This window comes from Oryctolagus cuniculus, chromosome 2 (genome assembly GCF_051225735.1).
Source record: "Oryctolagus cuniculus isolate XC-2025 breed Fujian yellow rabbit chromosome 2, ASM5122573v1, whole genome shotgun sequence".
Classification (NCBI taxonomy): Eukaryota; Metazoa; Chordata; class Mammalia; order Lagomorpha; family Leporidae; genus Oryctolagus; species Oryctolagus cuniculus.
The window spans coordinates 21,991,356-22,017,036 of NC_142868.1; the positions used below are offsets into that span (position 1 = coordinate 21,991,356).

Here is a 25,681-nt window from a genome sequence, read left to right on the forward strand (position 1 = left end):
AGCAGCTGGGACATGAACCGGTGCACATAAGGGATGCCAGTGCAGTAAATGGCGGCTTAGCCTACTACACCACAGTGCCGGCCCCTAAATTCAGTTTTATTTATTTATTTTTAAATCCTAACTCTCCTACTTTAAATTTGTTTTTGGGGTGGGCGTATGTGTGGTGCAGTAGGTTAAGTTGCTGCTTGAGATGCCGGTAGCATCCTACATTGGAGAGGTCTGGTTCTAACCCTAGTACTCTGCTTCTCTCTCGTCCAGCTTCCTGCTAATGCAGGAGGCAGCAGATGATGGCTCTAGTTCCTGGGCCGTTGCCATCCACATAGGAGAACCTGATTGAGTTCTAGGCTCGTGGCTCGGGCCTGGCCCAACCATGGCTTTTGTGGGCATTTGGAAGTACACCACTGGATGGAAGGTCTCCCTCCCACATCTATCTTGCTATCTTTTGTTCTCTGCCTTTCAAATAAAAATAGGGGGAAAAAATCTATTGCTGTTCAGTGGCACTTGTGGCTGAGCTGAATCCAGAGCTGAGAGCAGGGAACCAGTTCCCCGTCTCTCATGTGGTGGACAGGAATCCACTTACTTGAGCCATTACTGCTGCCTCCCAGGACATGCCTTAGCAGGAAGCTAGACATAGGTGGGTATTGAACCCAGGCGCTCCGGTGTGGGATGTGGGTGTTCTAATTGGTTTTTTTTTTTTTTTTTTGAATACTTATTTGAAACCCACAGTGAAAGGGAGAGGAGAAACAGAAAGAAAGAGATCCGCCATTACTGGTTCACTCCCCAAATGGCCGCAACAGCTGGGGCGGGGCCATGCTGAATCCAGAGCCTTTATATCTTTAGTGACTTTAATATCATCTATTAGTATTGATATTTTTTTTAACTTTTATTTAATGAAAATAAATTTCCAAAGTACGGCTTATGGATTACAATGGCTTCCTCCCCATAGTATTGATATTAAACTTGCTTCAGCATCTGGTAGATCCAGGCAGGTAATTTTTAGCAAATGGTAAATTCTGGCTTTTGTTTTACATTTATTAAATTCTTCATGGAAGTGCATCTTGGCTATAGATTTTTAAAAGAATACCTAATAAGCATTTAGAATATGTGTGTGTAGTGAGTGAATATTGGGAAATGAAATTGCTGGAATGGTCCAGGCCTATAAGTGACCATGGTGGGCTGTGGACACTGTGCGTGGGCAGCACTCACGGGCTAAGCAGCGGCAGCTCCTGAGTATTTGTCAACAACAGAACAAACAATTAAGGAGTAAAGCAGTGTATAGTTTAACAGTCTTTTTCTGAGCATCTGTTGTAGCCATACAATGTTCGAGGTGCTGGCATTGCTAAGGTTCACAAGATATTTGGTATGCTTGGGACTAGTCATTTTATGGAAAAAATACATATTGATGTGTGCTAAAGAACCAAGAAGTGGTACAGAATCAATAGTGCATAGATATAGGGCCGGTGCTGTGGCATAGTGGGCTAAAGCCTCCGCCTGCAGTGCCAGCATCCCATATGGGCGCTGGTTCTGGTCCTGGCAGCACCTCTTCCTTTTGAGCTCTCTGCTATAGCCTGGGAAAGCAGTAGAAGATGACCCAAGTCCTTGGGCCCCAGCACCCATGTGGGAGATCCGGAAGAAGCTCCTGGCTCCTGGCTTTGGATTGGCTCAGCACTAGCCATTGTAGCCATTTGGGGAGTAACCCAGCGGATGGAAGATCTCTTTCTCCCCTTCTGGCTCATTGTAACTCTTTCAAATAAATCTTTTTTTCAAAAAGGCTTTATGTAAGTAGTGTGTATGTGTACTTGTATATTACATATTTTACATATTTATACACACAACTATGTACTATTGTTAATGTCTTTTTAAAATGTTCACAAAAATACAAATTAAAGAATGGGATAAAATTAAATATGGATGTAAATTCTAATATTTTCTCCCTCTCAAGTGAATTAAATTATATATCCCTGTGGGAGCTGAGCAGTCCACTTTGGAGGCTGCTGCAGTAATGAATATAAGCAAGGTCGAGTTAGAAGTCACATAGACTTCATTCCATTTTTATAAGAACAGACTGAGAAATTTTCAAGAAAGCAAATTCCAGAGAGACACTGCTGATAGGGTTTATTCTTCTGTCACTGTATGCAGGTTTCTTACACATAGCACTTCAATTAGTGTTATTCTTGTGATGACCACTTTGCTCTTCTTGATTGAAATTGGCTCTGATGCCAGTAAGAGATGATAATGTGAGAATGGAGCAAAGTTCAAAATTTGTCATTTTGGTTGCTTCTCTTTTGCTTAACTACTGCAGTTTCAGTTATTTAAAATGGTATGAGGGCTCCCTCTCTACTACCTTCTCCCCTCTCTCCTCTCCCTTTACTCCCCATATATATGTATATATGTGTGTGTGTGTGTGTGTGTGTGTGTGTGTATATGAAGCAAGATAGAAACAAAGATGGGATATTCTAATACTTTACATTTAGCCTTAGGGGCTGATGAAGGACCTAGAAGATTATTGTAGCCAAATTCTTGGGCCTCAGTGGAGAGAAGTGGATGAAAAGGGAGTTGGCTTGGTTCTGAGAACTTGCTTTAATGAATAGAGAGCAAAAGTATTTTCCCTGGATCAGCAGCTGTATCCTAACATGAAAACGTGTTAGAAATGCAAATTCCCATGCCCCACCCCAGCCTCTCTGAATCAGGCACGTAGGGGTGGGATCCTGCATTCTGTTTTAACAAATCCTATGGGTGATTCTGACGCCCACTGAAATTTGAAAACCACTCAGTTAAATCTCCAGGATACTGAAGAGTTTGAAATTCTTTATTTTGATCTTTTATGAACAAATCCTTTTTTTTTTTAAATAATTGGATCCAAGAAGAAATGGTTTTTGATTTATTCTTTGTACTTTAATAAATCCTCTGGTTGTTTTTATACTTTAATAATATGATAGTCTTAAGAAAGACTCGGGGCTTGCCTGTGGCGCAGTGGGTTAAAGCCCCGGCCTGCAGCACTGGCATTCCATATGGGTGCTGATTTGAGTCCCTGCTGCTCCACTTCCAATCCGGCTCCCTGCTAATGTGCCTGGGAAATCAGTCGAGGATCCAACTTCTTGGGCTCCTGCACCCACGTGGGAGACCGGAAGAAGCTCCTGACTCCTAGCTTTGGATAGGCTGAGCTCTGGCTGTTGCTGCCATTTGGGGAGTGAACCAGTGGATGGACAACCCCTCACCCCCGTCTCTTCCTCTCTCTGTAACTGTCAAATAAGTAAAATAATAAATCTTCAAAAAAATAGAAAAAGAAAAGACTTTTGTATTCCTGTACTTGGAGAGTTTACGGTTGACAAGGTCTGCCTTGTTCTGGAGGAAGTCAAAGGCAGTTACTGTAAAGCAAGGTTATACTTGTATTTTTCAGGGCTGGGAAGATCCTCGGTTTTGGTTATTAAGAGTCATTGTGTAAGTTATGGAGACAGGTTTTTAGTAAGTGTCTCATTGTTTTGTAGTTAGAATATTTCTTAAATTGTGGGATTTCTATTCTGTCTCAGTGTGTAGTTAGTTGAATACCCAGACTCTTATGTCTTGCCTTAACAATTATGGTGTCATTACTGGGCTTAGTCCTCTGTCTCCTGATTTTTCAATTCATGGACCACCTGCTGCTATCTTCCTGTTTATGACATTTGATAAGAACTGACTCCCTGAGTGTTTCTAGTCCTGTCTGTGCCTCTCCTTCAAAGCAACCACCCTGCGTACCAGAGGGCTTTCTCCTGCCTTATCAGTTGCCATCCAGACTAGCTAAGTTCTATCCCCAAATTCTGATTTATGATAGTGGTGGCCTTAGCCATAGATCATTTTGAGACCTTCCTTTGGCACTACATAGTTCAGTTATGTATGGACTGAGGCGGCTTTTGTGGTGAACTAGGAACTTAATCAGCATAACATAGTGTCTGTGGAAAGATATGCTTCAAATGATGAATGACCACTCTTAAATGCATCTGATCGAGACATTGGGAATAAACGGCTTACAGTATGAAATCTGTCGTTGAAGAGCCAAAAATTCCAAAAACATTTTGTGGCATCATAGAACATGAACACGTTCGACCCATTCCTCTGGCCTGTTTCTGGGAGTGACTGCAGCTCTTGCTTCAACTAGTGAATCTTGCGGTCCCCTGCTTCCTTAGGCCATGTCGTCATTATATGGTTTCATTAGAAAATCATTTCTCATCCCTGCTTCATTAAATAAAACCATGCCTTTATTGCAAAATTAAACACACTGTCTGCCTTAAATTACTGTTGGTATAGATCAGGTGACCCTGTAATTCATCATCCTAACAGGGACTGTTCTGAGAGCAAGAGAGGATGCAGGTATAAATCGGGACCATCCCACGCAAACGACCTGTGTCATTACACTCATCTTAGGGTTGGCCCCGGTCTGCTTTGTATTGTACTATTACTTGTGTCTTGTTCCCTCACTAAGTCGTTGTTCAGTGGATCTAAGTATTGTTGACGAGATTTGTGCTATTAGTAAAACTTGGACCTGTTTCAGATTAGTTCATCGCCTCCAGTCCTCACTTAATGGACAGCTTATTTTCCAGTAACATGACAGAGATACTCAAGAATCTTCCTGTTCCTTTTTCACTTTGAGATTCTTGTTTTGTTGTCTTTATTCTCTAGAAATGATACAGGTGAAAAGCATTTTCTACATTAAAATAGTACTCGTTGATCCTTTCATTGATTTTTTAGAACATATTTTTAGTGATGCATTTCTTGACTTTCTCAAATTTCCTTTCTTTTTTTTTGAGAAACCCCTTTCCCTTGTATTTTTGAAGTATAATTGACAAAAATTGTATGTCATTGTGTGTGACGATATGGTACATGTAGCAAATGTAAAATGATTACAAATTAAGCTAACTAAAACATCTGTCAGGACTGACATTGTGATGTAGGAGGTAAAGCTGCTGCCTACGACGCTTAGTTCTCAGGAGGCACCTGTTTGAGTCCCTCAATCCAGCTCCCTGCTGATTGCCTGGGAAAGCAGTGGAAGATGGCCCAAGTACCTGGGGCCCTGCACCCATGTTGAAGACACAGATAAAGCTCCTGACTCCTGGCTTTGTTCTGGCCAACACCAGTTGTTGCAGCCATTGGGGAGTGAACCAGCATATGGAAGATCTCTCTGTCTTTATTTCTCTCTGAAACCTTGACTTTCAAATAAAGAAATAAATCTTTTTTTTTTTTTTTTTTTTTTGACAGGCAGAGTGGACAGTGAGAGAGAGAGAGAGAGACAGAAAGGTCTTCCTTTTGCTGTTGGTTCACCCTCCAATGGCCGCCGCGGCTGGCGTGCTGCGGCCGGTGCACCACGCCGATCCGATGGCAGGAGCCAGGTGCTTCTCCTGGTCTCCCATGGGGTGCAGGGCCCAAGCACTTGGGCCATCCTCCACTGCACTCCCGGGCTACAGCAGAGAGCTGGCCTGGAAGAGGGGCAACTGGGACAGAATCCAGCGCCCTGACCGGGACTAGAACCCGGTGTGCCGGCGCCGCAAGGTGGAGGATTAGCCTATTGAGACGCGGCGCCGGCCAAGAAATAAATCTTTTTTTTTTTTTTAAAGATTTGTTTATTTGACAAGTAGATTTACAGACAGAGCAGAGACGGAGAGAAAGGTCTTCCATCTGCTGATTTCACTCCCCAAATGGCTGCAAAAGTTGGAGCTGGGCCGACTCAAAGGCAGGAGCCAGGAGCCTCCTCCTGGTCTCCAATGTGATCCCAGGGGCCCAAGCACATGGGCCATCTCCCACTGCTTTCCCAGACCATAAGCAGAGAGCTGGATCAGAAGAGGAGCAGCTGAGACATGAACTGGTGTTCATATGGGGTGTTGTTGCTGCAGGCAGAGGCTTAGACTACTATACCACAGCTTGGGCCCCAAAAATAAATCTTAAAACAAAAAAAGAATTCAGGTTTAGGGAACCTTGGTTTTTAAAAAGTGCAGTGAGATTAATGAAGAGTACATTTGGGCTGAAACCTTTTTTTTTTTTTTTTAGGATTTATTTATTTGCAAGTTAGAGCTATAGAGAAAGAGAAACAGAGAGAGCAGAGAGAGAGAGAGATCCTTTATCTGCTGGGTTCACTCCACAGGTGGCCTCAGTGGCCAGGGTTGGGCCAGGCCGAAGCCAGGAGCCAGAAGCTTCATCTGGGTTACCCATGTGGGTAGCAGGGTCTAAGTACTTAGGCCATCTTCGGGTGCTTTCCCAGGCGCAGTAGCAGGGAGCTGGACTAGAAATGGAGCAATCAGGACATGAACTGGTATCTATATGGGGTACTGGCACACAGGCAGCAGCTTTACCTGCCTTACTAAACCACAACACCGATCCTGGTCTGAAACCTTTTACCATTGGCTAGTTTGTGTTTGTGGATATTCATTTTTTGTTTAGTTCCTGAATAGAAGACTCAATTTCACAAGTGTTGCAGGAATTAATAATAACTGTTTGAACAATTACTGTTGGCAAACTGCTTTTGAATTTCAGATTTTTAAAATTTGTTTTCTAATTTTAAGATTTAATGATCCTAAGCATTTCATCATATTTACTTCATATGTAGATAATATATATTTATTCATATATACTAATTTTTCTTGAAAACAGGGATATTAATATCATAAAATATGGGACTCATGACAATCATCACTAGAGTGAGGAAAGAAAGGTGTATGTTCATATAGATGGTATAATTCAATGAAGGCAATATTTGTGACTATTCATATACCAAATAATGTGACAGCCAAACCATTTTTATACTCTTTCCGAAGGGTGCAAAATGTGGTATTTGTCCTTCTGTGTCTGGCATTTTTCAGTTAGCTTAATGGTCTCTAGTTTCATCCATTTTGCTGCAGATGTCAGGATTTCATTATTTTTATGGCTGAGTAATACTCTGTCATGTGTAAATGTTCAACACATTTTATTTATCTAGTCTTCAGTTGACGGACCCCTAGGGTGATTCCATGTCTTTGCTATTGTGAATTGGCTGGTATACATGTGGGAGTGCAGGCATCTCTTTCATAAGCTCACTTCACTTCCTTTGGGAATATTCCCAGAAATGGATCATATGGGAGGTCCATTTTTAGTTTTTCGAGGAATCTACGTACTGTTTTCCATAATGGTTGTATTTGCATTCCTACCCACAGTGTACTAGGTGTGCCCTTTTCTCCAAAACTTTGATAACATTTGTTACTTTTGTTTTGGATAATAGCCATTCCAACTGGAGGGAGATGACAGAGCTGTTTGGGTGGTCATAAGGTAAAGTATTGTGCTGTGTCAGGGAGGTGTAAGGTAAAATCTTCTTGTCCTCAGATAACCCCAGCATGTGTGATTATGACATCGTGGTTTATAAAGCTTTTGTATTGTCTCATGTTATCTTCAATAGTGCTTTTCTGAGGTGGACAGGACAGAAGGACAGATGGTGTCCCTGTTTTTCAGATGAGGAGACTGAGGCTTAGACAGATGAAGCTCTTAGGTCACCTTGTGTGTATAAGGAGAACTGGAATTAGAGCCCAGTTATCTCAACTCCGAGCACTCTCCGTAACATGTTTACACATGGTTGTGGAATGGGAATGGTTTTCACAGGCTGAGACGATAGGTAAGATGTTCTTAGATACAGGGGACAGAGTAGGGAGAAAGTGCTAAAGCAGTAATGTAGGGTGCTAAATAGGCAACAGTGAGTCCTTCAGTCTGGAGTATTACGTTGTTAGGCAGCACTGGCCCCTCATAGAAACAGTTCTAAGGAGATAACCATATTCCCTCCTTCCTTCCCTGCCTCAATCCCCCTCCCCCCTTCCTTTCTTTCTTTGTTTTTCCTTTAATTTTTGCAGTGACATAATTTCATTTCACTGTATAACCACAGGCTTAATGCATCACTTACCATAATGTTCAACAAGTAAAAAGTAGGAATACCACTGTTCCATAGGAATATAGACAGAGCTATAAGCAATAATCAAATCTTAAGATATCAGTTTCAGTCTTACACAGTGTTTTTTTGTATTCTATGTTAACCACCACATATAAGAGAAAACACATGATATTTGCCTTTTTTGGACCACAGGGGATGCTGGCACTGCAGACAGCGGCTTAACCTGCTGCATCACAGCACTGGCCCCAAAATAACTTTGCGTGATTCCCCTTTCTGCTTTCCTGATTGCCCCATTATTTCTCCTTCAATTAAACAGAGTCCCTCAGAAGGACTCGAGTACTGTTTCTCGCCTCTTGTTCTTTCCTGAACTCACCAAGGCCTTTGCCTGCACTCCTTACCTCCCAAACTGTTCTCCTGTGCCCCTGAGTGATGTCTGTGCTGCGGTATCTTCACGTTCGTGACAGGGTCACGATACATACAGTCTGTCGCAGGTCACTTTGTGGGCTGCACAGACTAGGTAACTTAGAAGAAAAAGACACTGATTTCTCATGGTTGTGGAGGCCGGGAAGTCCAGGGTTGAGAGGCTGTCATCTGCAAGGCCCTTGTTGTCACACTGTCTGCAGTGGAGTCAGAAAAGTGAGAAAGTAAGAGCGAATGAGGAAGAGCAAGGGGGAGTGGAATTCATTTTTATAGCAGCCCACTCTCAGGATAACAGACTTCCATGAGGAACAGAGGAGTGGCATTGATCCGTTCAGGAGGGCAGGGCCCTGGTGACCTGAGCACCTCTGTAGGTCCCACCTTTCAGCCTTGCTGTTGCCTTGGGGATTATGTTTCTAACACATGAGTTTTATGGGATATGTTCATCGCATATCTTTTTTTTAAAGATTGATTTATTTATTTGAAAAAGTTATACAGAGAGGAGAGGCAGAGAGAGAGAGAGAGAGAGAGAGAGAGAGATCGGTCTTCTATCTGTTGGTTCACTCCACAATGGCCGGAGCTGTGCCAATTCAAAGCCAGGAGCCAGGAGCTACCTCCCGGTCTCCTAGGTGGGTACAGGGGCCCAAGGACTTGGGCCATCTTCTACTGCTTTACCAGGCCATAGCAGAAAGCGGGACTGGAAGTGGAGCAGGACTCAAACCAGTGCCCATATGGGATGCTGGCACTGCAGGCAGTGGCTTGACCCGCTATGCCACAGTGCTAGTCCTTCAACCCATATCAAAGTTGAGCACACTTTCCTTTTTAAAGTACTTTCCTTTGCGTGGCTCCCAGGAGACTATGCTGTCCTCATTTTACTTACTTCATATTGATTGCTTGTTTTTAGTTTCTTTGCTCGTTTTCTCTTTATCTCCCATATATACAGGTTTTTATCTTTATACTGATGCCCTTGGTTATCTCACTTTATTTCAAGACTTTCAAACGCCCTCCGTTCATGTGAGTCCTGAGCTTCAGACTCTTAGATCCCTCAGCATCAGCATCTCTCTCCAATTGGATATCTAATAATCATTGCTAAGTGTTCAAAACTGAGTCTTGGTTTTCTGCTTGACTCATATCTCTTCTTTGTTGTCTTCATTTCTTATAACACAGTTCCTGTTTAAACAGCTGCATCGTAATAAACCCTGAGTGGGCCAAAAATTTTGGCATCATCCCTAGTGTTTTGTGTTCTCATCTGCCACTGGTGATCATTGCTGCGTTCCAATAACTTATTAGAGGCTGGAAAATGCCAGTATTTAATTCCATTGTTCTTTTTTATTAGTTGGACTATTTCTGTTCCTTTTTTTTTTTAAAGATTTATTTGTTTGCAAAACAGAGTACAAAGAGAGATATCTTCCCTCTGCTGGTTCACTCCCCAAATGGCTGCAACAGCTGGGGCCTGGGCCAGGCTGAAGCCAGGAGCATGGAACTCTATCTGGATCCTCACCTGGGTGGCAGGGGACCAGGTCCTTGGGCCATTTTACGATGCTTTCTCAGGCACATTAGCGGGGAGCTGGATTGAAGAGGAGCAGCAGGGACAGAAACTAGAACCCATATGGGATGCCAGTGATGCAGGTGGTGCCTTAACCTCCTGTGCAACAACACTGGCCCCAGTTGGAATATTTCTTTAAGGAGTAATTTCAGCATATCAGTTATCTGGTTCCTTGTTTGTATAGGGAAGGCAGGATAAATGCTTGACTCTTTTGCCTATTTACCGAGTTTCAAGAAGTAATTTTCAGGGGTTCTCCGAAGGAGACAAAAGACAGATGTATGTGTATTTAGTATCATAACTTTGGGATTTAAGTGAGCTTCAGGCTATTACTAACTTTTTTTTGTTTCAATTATTACATGTTTAGCTAGTGGAAACTTATTTAGGCTTGCATCTGGATCTGCTGGATCCAATTGGTGGTCTTTGATGGGTTTCTTGCTTTCCAGTGTTAAAGATCTTTGTTCTAGGGGCCGATGTTGTGAAATCGCACATCCCGGTTTGTCCAGGATGTGTTGCACTTCTGATTCAGCTCCCTGCTGATGTGCCTGGGAAAGCAGTGGAAGATGACGCCAATGCTTGGGCACTTGCACCCTTGTGGGAGGCCTGGGAGACAATGCTTGGGCACTTGCACCCATGTGGGAGACCCAGGAGAAGTTCTTTGATCTGGCTCAGCCCCTGGCCGTTGTAACCATCTGGGCAGTGAACCAGTGGATAGAAGATTCGTTCTCTCTTTCTGTAACTCTTTCAAAAAACAAATAAATCTTTAAATAAAAAAAATTCTTTGTTCTGTGTTCACCTTGCACATTTCTGACCCTAGAGTTTAGTTTCTTCAACCATTTCTTAAAGGAGCCTTGATTTCTTTTAGTGGGAAACAGTATTTGCCAGACCAGAGCTGAGGAATAGCAGTGCTGGGTTAGTCAAGGTTTCTATGCCTTTTCAGTGTACATGGCTGGGAACTATGTTTTGTTAGGTTTTTTTTTTTTTTTTTTTTTGACAGGCAGAGTGGACTTTTTTTTTTTTTGACAGGCAGAGTGGACAGTGAAAGAGAAACAGAGAGAAAGGTCTTCCTTTGCCGTTGGTTCACCCTCCAATGGCCGCCGCGGCTGACGCGCTGTGGCCGGAGCACTGCACTGATCCAAAGACAGGAGCCAGGTACTTATCCTGGTCTCCCATGGGGTGCAGGGCCCTAAGGACTTGGGTCATCCTCCACTGCACTCCCTGGCCACAGCAGAGAGCTGGCCTGGAAGAGGGGCAACAGGGACAGAATCCGGCGCCCCGACCCGGACTAGAACCCGATGTGCCGGCGCTGCAAGGCGGAGGATTAGCCTAGTGAGCCGCGGTACCGGCCTAGTTTGTTTTTTAAAGATGATATGAACTATGAACTTGACAGGTTGAGCACTAAAAGTTTTCAACTTAACTTTATTGATCTTACCCTCATGTCTTCCTGTAATCACATTGAAAACCCTGGATTTATTCATTAGATTATTCCTGAGGATGCATACAACAGTGTGCATCAGGACAGCAGCACTAGCGTTAACACCAATGATCTGATTACTGAGAACCGTTTAAGCTTTTAATCTTTCAGTTCTTTTTTATTTATAGGGTGTATCCCGTTTGACATGTATGATTCAGGTTAGTGGGGATAGTTTTTAAAAGTATGGTTATAGCACTCATTTAGAAATCCAGTTAAGTTCAGTTGTTTTATTTCACTTATGACATGTGGAGATTTTTTTTTTTAAAGTTTATTTATTTGAAAGGCAAAGTAAGAGGGGTGGAGGGAGGAAAGGGGAGAGAGAAAGCGATCTTTTCACCCACTGATTTGTTTCCCAAATGGCCTCAACAACCAGGGCTGGGCTGAGGTCAGGAGCCCAGAGCTCTGTCTGGGTCTCTCGCAGGAGTGGCAGGGACCCAAGCACTGAATCATCACTTGCCGTCTTCCCAGGCGCAGTAGCAGGAATCGGATACGGAAACAGAGCAGCCAGGACTAGAACTGGTATTCCAGTATGGATGTCAGCGTCCCAAGTGTTGGTTTAACAGCTGCTGCACTAAAATACCCAGCCTTGAGTTGAGATTAATTTACAAAATTAATTTTTTTGTTAAAGATTTATTTATTTTATTTGAAAGTCAGAGTTATACAGAGAGAGAAGGAGAGGGAGAGAGAGAGAGGGAGGAGGGAGGTTGGTTTTCCATCAGGTGGTTTGCTCCTTAATTGGCTGCAGCGGTCTGAGCTGTGCTGATCCAGAGCCAGGAGCCAGGAGCCAGGAGCCAGGAGCCAGGAGCCAGGAGCTTCCTCCAGGTCTCCCACGTGGGTGCAGGGGCCCAAGGACTTAGGCCATCTTCTATTGCTTTCCCAGGGCATAGCAGAGAGCTGGATTGGAAGTGGAGCAGCCAGGACTTGAACTGGTGCCCATATGGGATGGTGGCAGTGCAGGTGGCAGCTTTACCCGCTACGCTGAAGCACCAGCCCCCCAAATTAACTTTTTATAGTTATTATTTTGTAAAACTATTTACAGAGTTCCAAAGTCCAGTCTGTGATACAGAGCATATACAAAAGGTACTGCTTCTGTCCCTTTCCCACAAACCATATACTGTATTTCCTCCAGCCATTTCAGGATAACCTTCTTTCCCCCACAATTTTGTCGTTTACCTGTCATTCACCTTTTAAATATAAGGAAATACTTATCTATTTCTGTTTTCTATTTTTTAGTAAATTAATCTTGCTTGTTTCAAGTAGTAACATACTTTTATTTTACTATTTTCCTGATTTCTGTGTCATGCATGCTGGAAAGTATGTTCTTTGAGGACAGAGATTAAAAGTTTGGTTATTTTCATTGTATTTGAAATGGGGAGAGAGAGAATGAGAGAGAGTGAGTATTATCTTCCATCCACTGTTTTTCTCTCTGAATCCTGTAGCAGTAAGGCTGAACCAGGCCGAAGCCAAGAGCCTGGAACTCAGCCCGAGTCTCTGCGTGGATGGCAGGTATGCAAGTACCCAAGCCATCACCTGATCCCCTCTGGAGTGTGCATTCGTCGGAAGCTGGAACCTGGAACAGAGCTAGGACTCAGAGCCAGGCACCACAATACAGAATGCGGGTTTCCCAAATATGTCTTAGCCACTGTGCCGCGTGCCCACCCAGGAACAGGGATTTTTGTTTATTTTGTCCTGTTGTGTTCCCACCATCAGACCGTAATACTCAGTATTTGTTTTGGACAGGCAGAGTTAGACAGTGAGAGAGAGAGAGACAGAGAGAAAGGTTCACCCCCTCAAATGGCCACTACGGCCGGCCCGCTGTGCCGATCTGAAGCCAGGAGCCAGGTGCTTCCTCCTGGTCTCCCATGCGGGTGCAGGGCCCAAGGACCTGGGCCATCCTCCACTGCCCTCCCGGGCCACAGCAGAGAGCTGGACTGGAAGAAGAGCAACCGGGACAGAACCGGCGCCTCAGCCTGGACTAGAACTCAGTTATGTGAACAATTGATTGCATTGTGCTTTTGAGGTGTTTCATATGAAAGCAAATTTAAATTTGTATGTTTATTCAAATAGAAACTTTGGGAAATAAATACTTCAGTTAAGAGTGACAAGATACTGAGAGGCTCAAATTAATATTCTGAAAGTTTATTTTTACTTCTGTGAAATAATCTTTCCTGGTAACTTGTGAAAATTTTTTTTAATGAAAGTTAACAAAATGTTCTTTGCAAGTTAACAATTACTGAATATCTGCTTGTTTCATCTATTACTCAAATAATATTTCCAAAAACGCTATCCATTAATTGTAAGCATATATCGGCATATATATACTGACTAGTGAAAGTGGGTCAATCTAGATTTTTTAGTCTTGTAGTGTGTGGTAAATGTTTAAATGGAAAAAAGTATGTACTAGATAGATACTATTCCAAAGAGATTGGGTTATCAAGTTATAAGAGTTTTGTCATTTGAGAGCTGTATATTTTCAGATGATTTTGGCTAGAAATAATAGAATACTTCTTTTAAAGTAGCTTAAGCATTGAGTTTAATTTAAAAAAAAAAAGATTTATTTATTTATTTGAAGAGAGAGATGGGAGAAGGAGAGACAGAGACAGAGATAGAGATCTTCCATCTGCTGGTTCACTCCCCAGATGGCTGTAATAGCCAGGACTGGGCCAGGCTGAAGCCAGGAACAGGAGTTTCTTGTGGGTCTCCCACATGCAGTGTCCCAAGCACTTGGGCCATCCTCCACTGCTTTCCCAGACGTATTGGGAGGGAGCTGGATCGGAAGTAGAGCAATTGGAGTTCGAACTGTTGCCCATATGGGATACCGGTGCTGTAGGCACGGCTTTGATCCCCGTGCCACAGCGCCAGCCCTGAGTTTAATATCTGAAACTCTGTGACTGTGAGTCAGGGCCTAGCTGGTTTCCAGGTTATGGCAGAGGCTCAGTGATGTGCAGGACCCTGTGTCAGCTCTTCTCTCATTGGCTTTCTTCTCACGATTGGAGGTGTCTGCACTACCTTCACACATTGTCCTTCTGTGATAATATCAGAAGTGAGGAAATGGGAGAGGGTGGTGTTCTCTGTGTATCTCCACTTGTCTTTCTCTCTTTTATCTGAAGAAGAGGGCACATTTTCCCATACATAAAGTAAACATGGAGTAGATATTTCATAGAAGAAATGCAGATGATTAATAAATATATCTGAATTAATAATCTCAAAATTAAAAAATGGAAAGTAAAATACATTACTTTTTATTTTCCAAGTGTTAAAAATTTTTGTGAAAATGAAAATGTGTTATGTTAGATGCTCATACACAGTGCTGGGAGGAGGGTGGGTTGATCCAGCATTTCCACAGAGCAATGTGTGTATATCAGAAGCCTTAGAGTTGTGTGTGTGTCTCTAAGAACCTAGCCTAAGAAAAGGAGCTGAGGTTGGCAAAGATCTATCTGCAGGGATTTTTCTGTGTTGGCATGGAAAACTTGATATTCTTTTAAGCATTCTATAGTAGAGCTCTCGTAGGTGAAAGACATTCCATTCCGAATAGCTGTAGTGTACAGGGAAACATATTGGATGTCAAAATCAAACACTCCAGACCTGCTCAGGTCTGGGAGATTCGTGTGTCGGAACAATTGTCTGTCAGAACTCTGGCTTTTTCTCTCCACTCTCCCTTTATTTACCATGTTCTCAGGCTGGCTGTCCATGTGCGGTGACAATATAGCCATCAACAGCTCCAGGTCAGAGGATCCTGGTTTTGTAGCCCCAACAAACAGAGCTTATTTGGTCCAGGTGTTTCAGAAGATGTGTTGGGTGGGATGCATTTTGGCTCTAATTGTTGTGACATGTCAATGGGCCCACCTGTAGCCATTTGCTGTGGTCACAGGAATAGGGACTTTTTTTCCCCCAATATTTATTTATTTGAAAGGTAGAGTTACAGACAGAGAAAGAGAGAGATGGAGAGAAAGGTCTTCCATCCATTGGTTTACTCTCCAAAAGGCCACAACTGCCGGCGTTGTGCTGATCCAAAGCCAGGAGCCAGGAGCCTCTTCTGGGTCTCCCACGCAGTTGCAGGGCCCAAGTGCTTGGGCCATCTTCTACTGCTTTCCCAGGCTGTAGCAGGGAGCTGGATTGGAAGTGGAGCAGCTGGGACTAGAATTGACGCCCATATGGGATGCTGGCACCACAAGTGGAGGATTAACCTACTGTGCCACAGCACTGGCCCCGGGACTTTTTTAGTGGCCAGGCATCCTCAGTTCTCCACAGAAGAAAGGAACTGGGGACTATGGAAATACAGCTACAGGACTGTAAGAAGTAGTCATGTTCAACTAATGATGACCTTGAAAATACTTCCTGTGAAAAGATAATTCATACTAGAATTTTTCCATTAAAATTGCAAAAAATTAGAAGAATGCAGCCTTCATTAGTCTGGAAATGCCTTCAGTTTCTGGCATGGCTGGATAAATCAGGTGTTACTGATTACATAGGCTTTGTAAAAAATTGTAATTCATTAAAGTGAAGGTGACTAATCTTGGTTTAACAAAGGGCTGGTGACTTCTTAGAAGTTGAGTCTTTGATGAGTGGAAAATACATTTTAGCTTTTTTGAGAAGTAAAAGCAAGGAAAATTACAGAGAAAATAACAAATACAGAATGATGATAGATTATACCTATATGATAGATACTAGATACAGCTTACTGAATTGATATAGTATAAGCAGTGTATTCATTTTGTATTTTTGTAGAATATTTTCCATCATACCTTAATCTCCCAGTATCACTTTATCTTGATTTAGGATAGGAATATAAGAAATAGAACCTATATTAAAATGTTGATTGTTAACATAAAGTTCATTTATTAGTGAGAACTAAATGTAATTTATTACAATTTTATTTACAGTGAAATAAATGTCACATTGTGGTTTGGAAATTGGTGTCATGTTTTCTTTCCAAAGAAAGTCCTACTAACCCTTAATCAGTATGCCTAAGGAATAGTTCTCAGACAGACAGTTGCAGGTCTGTTTGTGTGAGTTCTACGCTAGGATCCCTCTGGCTTGCTTCAGCTCTTTATTGTTGAACTTGTATATGTGCATGTTCACTTAGGTGCTCATTTTTAAAAAATGATATTTATTTATTTATTTATTTATTTTAAAGAATTACAGAGAAAGGAAGACACAGAGAAATCTTCCATACATTGATTGACTCCCCGTGTGGGTGGTAATGGCCCAAGTATTTGGGTCATCCTCTATTGCCTTTCCTGGCACATTAACAGGGAGCTGGATCAGAAGAGGGGTAGCCGGGGCTAGAACCGGTGCCTATCAGGGATGCCGGCATTGTAGCCGGCAGCTTGACTCACTGTGCCACAACACTGTTGGTGCTCACATCGTAATGGTTAGGCATGTGTGTCTCCTTGGTCCTTCCTCTCATCTCCCTGATGGCAACCAATATTACTGCTCTTGGTTTTCTCCCATAACATTTTTTGTTAAAGCTTTATTTATTTATTTGAAAGTCATAGTTACACAGAGAAGGAGAGGCAGAGAGAGACAGAGAGAGAGAGAGAGGTCTTCCATCTGGTGGGTAACTCCCCAGTTAGCCGCAATAGCTAGAGCTGCGCTGATCTGAAGCCAGGAGCCAGGAGCCTCCTCTAGGTCTTGCATTTGGGTGCAGGGGCCCAAGGATTTGGGCCATCTTCCACTGCTTTCCCATGCCATAGCAGAGAGCTGGATTGGAAGTGGATCAGCCAGGACACGAACTGGCACCCATATGGGATGCCGGCACCGCAAGCACTTTACCCGCTACACCACAGTGCCGGCCCTTCACTGACATAATACATTTTCGTTATATAAAAATGTATCAATCTAGTTGAATTCTTAAGCTATTATGATAACAAATATTTCTAAATGAGTGTATATTATAAATACACCATAGTTTTCTTTGCAGTACTTGTAAGTGCTCACTATCCAGTGAAAACATAACTCATACTACTGTTCTTGGTGATACTAGGACTAACTGGTAGGACCTTGTTACAAATCTCTAATATACTTCCACTGCTAGTACTCTACTACTAATTTGTTAAAACTGTAGTATAAATCAGTACCAGTGATAGCCATTTCATCATCGAAGTATTCAGACTAAATGAATCTTTGTTTCCATGACATGCAACAGCTTTCAGTTGATTCTGTTAGAAGTAAAAGCATCTTCACTATGTAATTCCTGCCTTATTGGTATTCTCAGATCCACACAAGTTGCATATCTTTGGTACAAGTCCCTTTCTTTGTAGACATTTGTATTTCTCTCTTCAACAGTGAATTCACATTTCGAAGAAGTTTGAATGTGTTCCTTCCAAATTAATGTGTTAGAAACTTAATCCCCAGTGCAAGTGTTGGGAGTTGTTAGGTCTTCTAGTGTCTGTGCTCATGAATGGGTAAATGCTGCTTTCCACAGGAGAGGCTGAAGGAAGATGGCCCTCCCAGATGCTGCTGGCTTATTTGGGCACTTCCCAGTCTCCAGAACCAGGAGGACGGTACATTCTATTCTTCATGAATGATTCCGGCTCAGGTATTCTGTTGTAGCAGCACATGATGGGCTAAGACAAAGCTGTTCTTTAGATACGATGTCTTCTCTGATGTTATACGATAAAACTCCTGTAGTATCTGATTTAGTTTAGTTCCCTGTCGTTCTTGGGAGTTATCAGGCAATTGCCTTAGTGGATGTAGGTAACACCATCGCATTTGGGTGGGAGTTAAGTGAGTGTGAAAATGTACATCAGAAGCTCTGATTGGTTTATTTTAAATATGTAAGAACCACCCAGAGTTTTCTTTTTTAAAGATTTTATTTATTTGAGAGGTAGAGTTACAGACAGTGAGAGGAAGAGACAGAGAGAAAAGTCTTCCTTTTCAGTTGGTTCACCCTCCAATGGCCGCTGAGGCTGGCGCACCGTGCTAATCCAAAGCCAGGAGCCAGGTGCTTCTCCTGGTCAGGGCCCAAGCACTTGGGCCCTCCTCCACTGCACTCCCGGGCCACAGCAGAGAGCTGGACTGGAAGAGGAGCAACCGGGACAGAATCTAGCACCCCGACCGGGACTAGAACCCGGTGTGCCGGCACCATAGGCGGAGGATTAGCCTATTGAGCTGCGGTGCCGGCCAACACAATGGGTTTTACAATATGTATCTTTAAGTATTCCCATTCTACTTTCAAATGAACTCCAGGAATGGATGGCCCAGGTCCTTGGGCCCTGCACCCACATGGGAGACCAGGAGAAGCACCTGGCTCCCGGCTTCAGATCAGCGCGGTGCGCCGGCCGCAGCGCACCTGCCGCGGCGGCCATTGGAGGGTGAACCAACGGTAAAGGAAGACCTTTCTCTCTGTCTCTCTCTCTCTCACTGTCCACTCTGCCTGTCAAAAAAATAAAATAAAAAAAAATCAATGGATACTTTAATTTTGCCATCACGGTGTCACAGTTTGTCTGATGTTCTAGTGGTAGAAGGTTTGGGTACTTAGAAAATTTTCATTATTGTTAATAACACTGTAAGAATACTCTTGAGCTTCTTAGTTGTATGAATGTTGTTGTAAATTCTGAAAAGTGAAAATTCTGGGTTAAAGATGATGAACATTTACTATTTTAATTGAAAATGCTAAAGTTACCCTCCACAAATGCTACATTATTTTATACTCTCACAGGTGTATGAATGTGCCACTTCCCACACCTTTAGAAGGCATGTTTTGCTTTGTTTTCTAACATCTCTCTTGAGGTAACATAGACCTACTTTCAGCTGCACAGATTTTCCCACCTAGTTTTATTTCCAGTGATACTTATGCCTTATGAGGATCTGACTCCCATCTGGTATTATTTTTCTTCTGCTTTTCTAGAATTCCCTTGAACATTTCTAGCATTATAGGACTTCTGGTGTTTAATTATTTCCCTTTCTGTAAAATTTCATTTCACTTTTATTTTTGCCTTGTAAGAATTCTAGGTTGACAGTTTTTTTGTTTGCTGATGAAGTGCTTTCTGCATTGCATTTTATGATACTCTGCTTATTCCCGATTTTAAGCTTTTTGATTCTGATGTGTCTCAGTGTAGTTTCCATTGTTCTTTCCCTGGGATCGATTTATTGATGTGAGATCTGTGGGGTATAGCTTTAATGTGATTTGGAAAAATTTTGGCTGTTTTTTCTTCAAGTATGTATTTTTTATCTTCCTCTCTTCTGTCCTCAGGGACTCGAATTACACACAGGGAATAGATTGCTTGATATTATTCCACAGTTCTCTTTTCACTTTGGACATCTTATTTTTTAAGAAGATTTATTTATTTAATTTGAAAAGCAGAGTTAGGAGAGAGAGAGAGAGAGAGAGAGAGAGAGAGAAGGAAAGAAAGAAATCTTCCATCCACTGGTTCACTCCCCAAATGGCCGCAAAGGCTGGGGCTGGACCAGGCTGAAGGCAAGAGCCAGGAGCTTCATCTAGGTCTCACCCATGGACTGCAAGGGTGGGCTATCTTCCAAGTGGACTATCTTCCACTGCTTTGCACAGGCCCTTAGCAGAGACTTGGATTGGAAATGTAGCAGCTGGACTTGAACTGGTGCCCATATGGGATGCTGGTGTTACAGACACAGCTTAACCTGCTTCGCCATAGCACCAGCCCCTACTTTGGATAACTTCTATTGCTTATTGTACTTAAGTGTGTTAATATTTTAGTTTGCTGTGTCCGTCATTAATCTTTTTTTTCTCTTCTACATATTAGTTTTAAACTTTTTATTCCAGTTTCTTGAACATAGAGAATATACTGATAATAACTTTTAGTATATTTGTTTACTAATTCTCTCCTATATGCGATTTTTTGATTCGTTTTGATGAACTAATTTTTTTTTTTTTTTTTTTTTTTTTGACAGGCAGAGTGGACAGTGAGAGAGAGAGACAGAGAGAAAGGTCTTCCTTTTGCCGTTGGTTCACCCTCCAATGGCCGCCGCTGCAGCCGGCGCACCGCGCTGATCCTGGCAGGAGCCAGGAGCCAGGTGCTTTTCCTGGTCTCCCATGGGGTGCAGGGCCCAAGCACCTGGGCCATCCTCCACTGCACTCCCTGGCCATAGCAGAGAGCTGGCCTGGAAGAGGGGCAACCGGGACAGAATCCGGCGCCCCAACCGGGACTAGAACCCGGTGTGCCGGCGCCGCTAGGTGGAGGATTAGCCTATTGAGCCACGGCGCCGGCTCATGAACTAATTTTGTCTTCTGTTTTTCTGTAGCTGACTTAGCATGCCTCAGAGTTTTTCACTGGACTTCAGACATTGTTGATTCCACCTTACTAGGTGATGGGTATTCTGTGTTCCTGTATTCTTAAGCTTTGTTCTAGGACTGGGTTGAGTTACTTGGAGACAGTTTAATCATTTTAACTCGTACTTTCACAAGCTTTGTTAGGTAAGATCATTGTAGAGTTTAGTCTAGGGTTAGTGTTACTCAGTACAGAGACACAAACCTTCTTAATATTCTTAATATTGGTGGCCCACAGATTCCAAAGTTTTCCACTTTGGTTGGAACAGACACTATTCCTTGCTGTGTGTAGCCATTGGTGAGTGTGGTGGCCTCCTCTGGTGCATCTGCTGATCAGTAGTCAGCTGAAGACTCAAGCAGCCCTTTCCAGATGTCCAGGGTTCTCACTCTGAACCGCACACTCTCCTCTGGGTCTTAGTCCTGTGATTTCTTTCATTTATTTATTTATTTATTTATTTTTTTTGACAGGCAGAGTTAGTGAGAGAGAAAGGTCTTCCTTTTTCTGTTGGTTCACCCCCCAAGTGGCCACTATGGCTGGTGCGTTGAGGCCGGTGAACTGCGCTGATCTGAAGCCAGTAGCCAGGTGCTTCTCCTGGTCTCCCATGCAGGTGCAGGGCCCAAGCACTTGGGCCATCCTCCACTGCCCTCCCAGGCCACAGCAGAGAGCTGGCCTGGAAGAGGAGCAACTGGGACAGAATCTGGTGCCCCGACTGGGACTAGAACCTGGGGTGCTGGCGCTGCAGGCAGAGGATTAGCCTAGTGAGCCGCAACACCTGCCAAGTCCTGTGATTTCTATCACTCTTGGCCTTCCCAGACTCCGAGTTTCGTTACTATCCCTTATTGCCCGATACTCAGTATCTTGAAAACCATAGTGTGTGTGTGTGTGTGTATTTAAATTTATTTATTTCTTTGTTTTGAGTGCGTTTTATTGTAACCCTCATCCCTGTAACCTCATATTTGCTGGAAATGCAAATTCTGACTTACTGAATTTTAGCAAGTGAACCACAGAGGATATTTCATTTGTTAAGTTAAATGCTCACTGGCTTATTCCTTGTTGTACTGCTAAAAGGAAATACCAGAACTGGGGAACTCAGAACCAATAAAAATTTATTTGGCTCACGGATTTGAAAGATGGGAAGTTCAAGTTTGAGAGGCTGACATCTGGTGAGGGCTTCTTCCTGTGTCATAACATAGCAGAAGGCATCACATGACGTGGAGAGAGCAAGAGAAAGAGCAAAATACATCCTTTCTGAGGACCCCACTCTTGATGGTGAACTCAAAGTTGCTGTAACATGGTAATCCATGTGAGGGGATGGAGCCCCCATGGGCTGATCACCACTCAGGGTCCTACTTTTTCAACACTATTGCACTGGAGATTCAGCTTCCAACACGTGGCTTGAGTGGACGCCTTGAAACTTAATGTGTGTATTCTTATCTTAATGTTAATTCTCAGTACCTTACCTAGAGTATTACTGGTGTTATACTCATTGTATATGATGCTAACTTACGTGAATGTGTGAGTATTGATCATGTGTTTAAGTTCATTGATGGTAGAAGGACACTGCAGTAGGTGTTTGAGCAGTCAGAATTCTGAGGACAGAACCTAGTGGTAGATGTTGGCTGGACCCTAAGACTAAAGCTAGACTTTGATAGATGTGTAGTTACCATTGTACCTTCTTGTTTTAACCCTAATAATAGCGATAGTCCTTCATTATATATATTTTTTTTTAAACTTTTATTTAATGCATATAAATTTCCAAAGTACGACTTATGGATTACAATGGCTTCCCCCCCCATACCGTCCCTCCCACCCACAACCCTCCCCTTTCCCACTCCCTCTCCCTTTCCATTCACATCAAGATTCATTTTCGATTATCTTAATATACAGAAGATCAGCTTAGTATACATTAAGTATGGATTTCAACAGTTTGCTCTCACACAGAAACAAAAAGTGAAAAATAATAGATGATTTTTTTAAATGATGATGAAATCAGAGCAGACCTATTGTCATGTTTAATCCCAGTGAGAGTCAAGTTGGGAATTGATAATTTCTTTTTTTTTTTTTTTTTTTTTTTTTTACAGAGGATCAGTTTAGTATGCATTAAGTAAGGATTTCAACAGTTTGCACCCCCATAGAAACACAAAGTGAAATATATTGTTTGAGTACTCGTTATAGCATTAAATCTCAATGTACAGCACATTAAGGATAGAGATCCTACATGAGGAGTAAGTGCACAGTGACTCCTGTTGTTGACTTTACCAATTCACACTCCTGTCTATGGCATCAGTAATCTCCCTATGCTCCAGTCATGAGTTTCCAAGGCTATGGAAGCCCTCTGAGTTCTCCGACTCTTATCTTGTTTAGACAAGGTCATAGTCAAAGTGGAGGTTCTCTCCTCCCTTCAGAGAAAGGTACCTCCTTCTTTGATGACCTGTTCTTTCCACTGGGATCTCACTCGCAGAGATCTTTTGCCAGAGTGTCTTGGCTTTCCATGCCTGAAATACTCTCATGAGCTTTTCAGCCAGCTCCGAATGCCTTTAGGGCTGATTCTGAGGCCAGAGTGCTATTTAGGACATCTGCCATTCTATGAGTCTGCTGAGTATCTCACTTCCCATGTTGGATCACTCTCCCCTTTATTTACTCCATCAGTTAGCGTTAGCAGGTACTAGACTTGTTTATGTGCTCCCTTTGACTCCCAGTCCCTTCACCATGACCAACTGTGAACTGAAACTGATCACCTGGAACAGTGAGATGGCATTGGTACATGCCACCTCGATGGGATTGAATTGGAATCCCCTGGTATGCTTCCAACTCCTATATTTGTAAAGCCATGCTTTCTTATTTTATAAATCTCTGTAGCTTTATGAGATTGGTAGTTTTTACTTTTTAATTTCCAAATGAGAACAGAAAATAAGTCAGTTTGCCTAAATGTCTGAACTCTTACTTTGGTGTTGTTTTTAATGACGGTTCAGTACACTTGTTTTGGTTATTAGTGAAGACTGAGGGAATCATGGGTAATTTTGTTAGAGATATTTTGATTATAATCAACAATAATCTTGAAGGGCTTTACAAATTTTGTTGTAAATTAGTTGCTTGCATTTATCGTCTCTCATAGGCCTGTCTGTTGACTGATGAGTCAATTGAATCAGTATTAAAAATAATGTTAAGATCTCTGGCTTTCTCAGAAAAGGTTGTGATACAAGTTAGGTGGTATTGATAGTAATCATGAGGTTTCCTCAGCTCTGATCTGAGAGCAGCATCCTATTAATGATTTCTTTGAAGATTGGCTGATAAAATTTTGGATGTCGGTAGCTCATGGGATGGGATTAAGAGCTGAATTGGTGCTACAGCAGCAGAGTTACAGGGGTAGGAGATGGGGCAGGAGTTAAAGTTATGCTTGTGTTAAAGGATAGAAACTGTTCACATTAACTTAAAGTTTTCTTTAACGGATTTTAAATGTTTGAATTCAGGATCTGAAGAAAGGTTTTCAGATGTTTGGTTAATACATTTATTGGAAAAATCATTGTTTAAAAGTTGGGTTAGCTCTCAGCAGCCTGCTTTTGAGCTCTGAAGAAGTTTGCTTTCTTTGGAGCTGCCTGATATTTCTTCTGGACAAGGGACATTTTGCGATGGTTTCATCTCTTTAACTTCTCTCATAGGCTTCTTCTCAGCCACTGGATCTCTAGTATGTCCACGTGGGCTTTTTTATACATCTCCTCCATCATTTCTGGAGTCACATTGTTCTTTATGTGTTGAGAGAATTGCTTTTGTAAGTATGTCCATCTTCTTCCATTAGGTAATGCGCATAATCCCTAATGTTCTGCCTTGTGGTGTGCTTCCCATGCACTCTGCATTAAACTCCATGCTTTCAGAGTGGTAACCAGGGAGTAGTGTGGTGCTGTGAGGGATAGACAAGCCTCCATCCACAGCTCCCTTCAGCACTCCAAAAACTCTATTGCCAGTAGTAGTTCTGGCAAGGCCTGCATCCAGATAGTGGGTGAAGGCACCAGGTTGAACAGCAATTCCTTCCATATTGGATTCATCTCCAGTCACCTCCACTCGGCCTTCATAGATCTTGTCTGTGCCAGACCTACTGAGAAGCCTGCGAGCTGGCAGCAGGCTAGTACAGTATGCTGCAGCATCATTGGTCAGGCCAGCTCTCACACTAGAGTTTGGTCATTCTTGTGCATAAGCTGTGCAGGTTGTCATACGCTCTTCTGTACACAGGGCATAAACAATCTGACAAATGTATCTCTGTTAGTTACGTGACCTATCATTCTGTATTTGGATGCACTGCACTTAATTTTATCCTGGATCATCAAGTGCTTCCTAGCACAGTAATCAGCTTTATCCTCTCCTCATCGTCTTTTATGTTTCACTTGTTATCTCTTAAAGAAGGCCTTGTTTTAGATGACTTTAACAAACCCCATCCTGCGGAACAGAGACCTGCATCACAGCTCGACACAAACTTAGCTTTATTTCTGTTTGGTGAAAAGGTATTTCACTTTGCCTGTGTTCTCCTGTACTTAGTGTCAGTGTCTTTGTCTATCTTGCATGCTAAGATTAAAATTATTAAAACAGGGAATGTGTAAGTACCAGCGGCCCTTATCTCTAAGCCAGTTATGGCATCTGGGGTGGTGCGTATCAGTCTGATATTGCTATCCTTGTAGATTGAATTCTCAGATCAGAGGTTGTTAGCTGGTATCTTCCAGAATCTCGGTCAATCTTCACTCATTTCAGACTATGATAGAGTGAACAAATCAAGGTAAAAATTTAACTTGTTTTACAATTAAATGATTTGCCAAAAAATTTAAATACTTCTATATGTCAAGCACTGCTTTTTTTTATGCTTCTTGTGAAATAAATCACTGAATCCTCACAGTTTGAAGGTTAGCATTTTGCAGGTAAGAAAACTGAAGTACAGAGAGTAATGTAGTTTACTGAAGTAGAGAAGAGATTTGGATTATCTGTGTAGCCTGGAGACCAAGTGTGTGCTGTTTGATATCACCGTTTTAGGTTGGAGAGAGCCACAGATGCAGTTTGTGCTTTACTAGCATGATGTCACTTCTCTGAGTTTGGGAGTCAGTGCATTTTTACAGAACATTCAGCTTGGTCCAGCG

The 25,681-nt window shown here is 42.5% G+C and overlaps 1 protein-coding gene and 1 pseudogene across 4 annotated transcripts in view; one reads left to right on the top strand and one right to left on the bottom strand.

The window, feature by feature from the left end:
* The window catches only part of STIM2 (stromal interaction molecule 2), a 176,565-nt gene that overhangs the window by 79,809 nt on the left and 71,075 nt on the right, over positions 1-25,681 (top strand). The window lies entirely within an intron of this gene.
* Positions 23,952-25,129, bottom strand: LOC100351474 (large ribosomal subunit protein uL18 pseudogene; annotated as a pseudogene).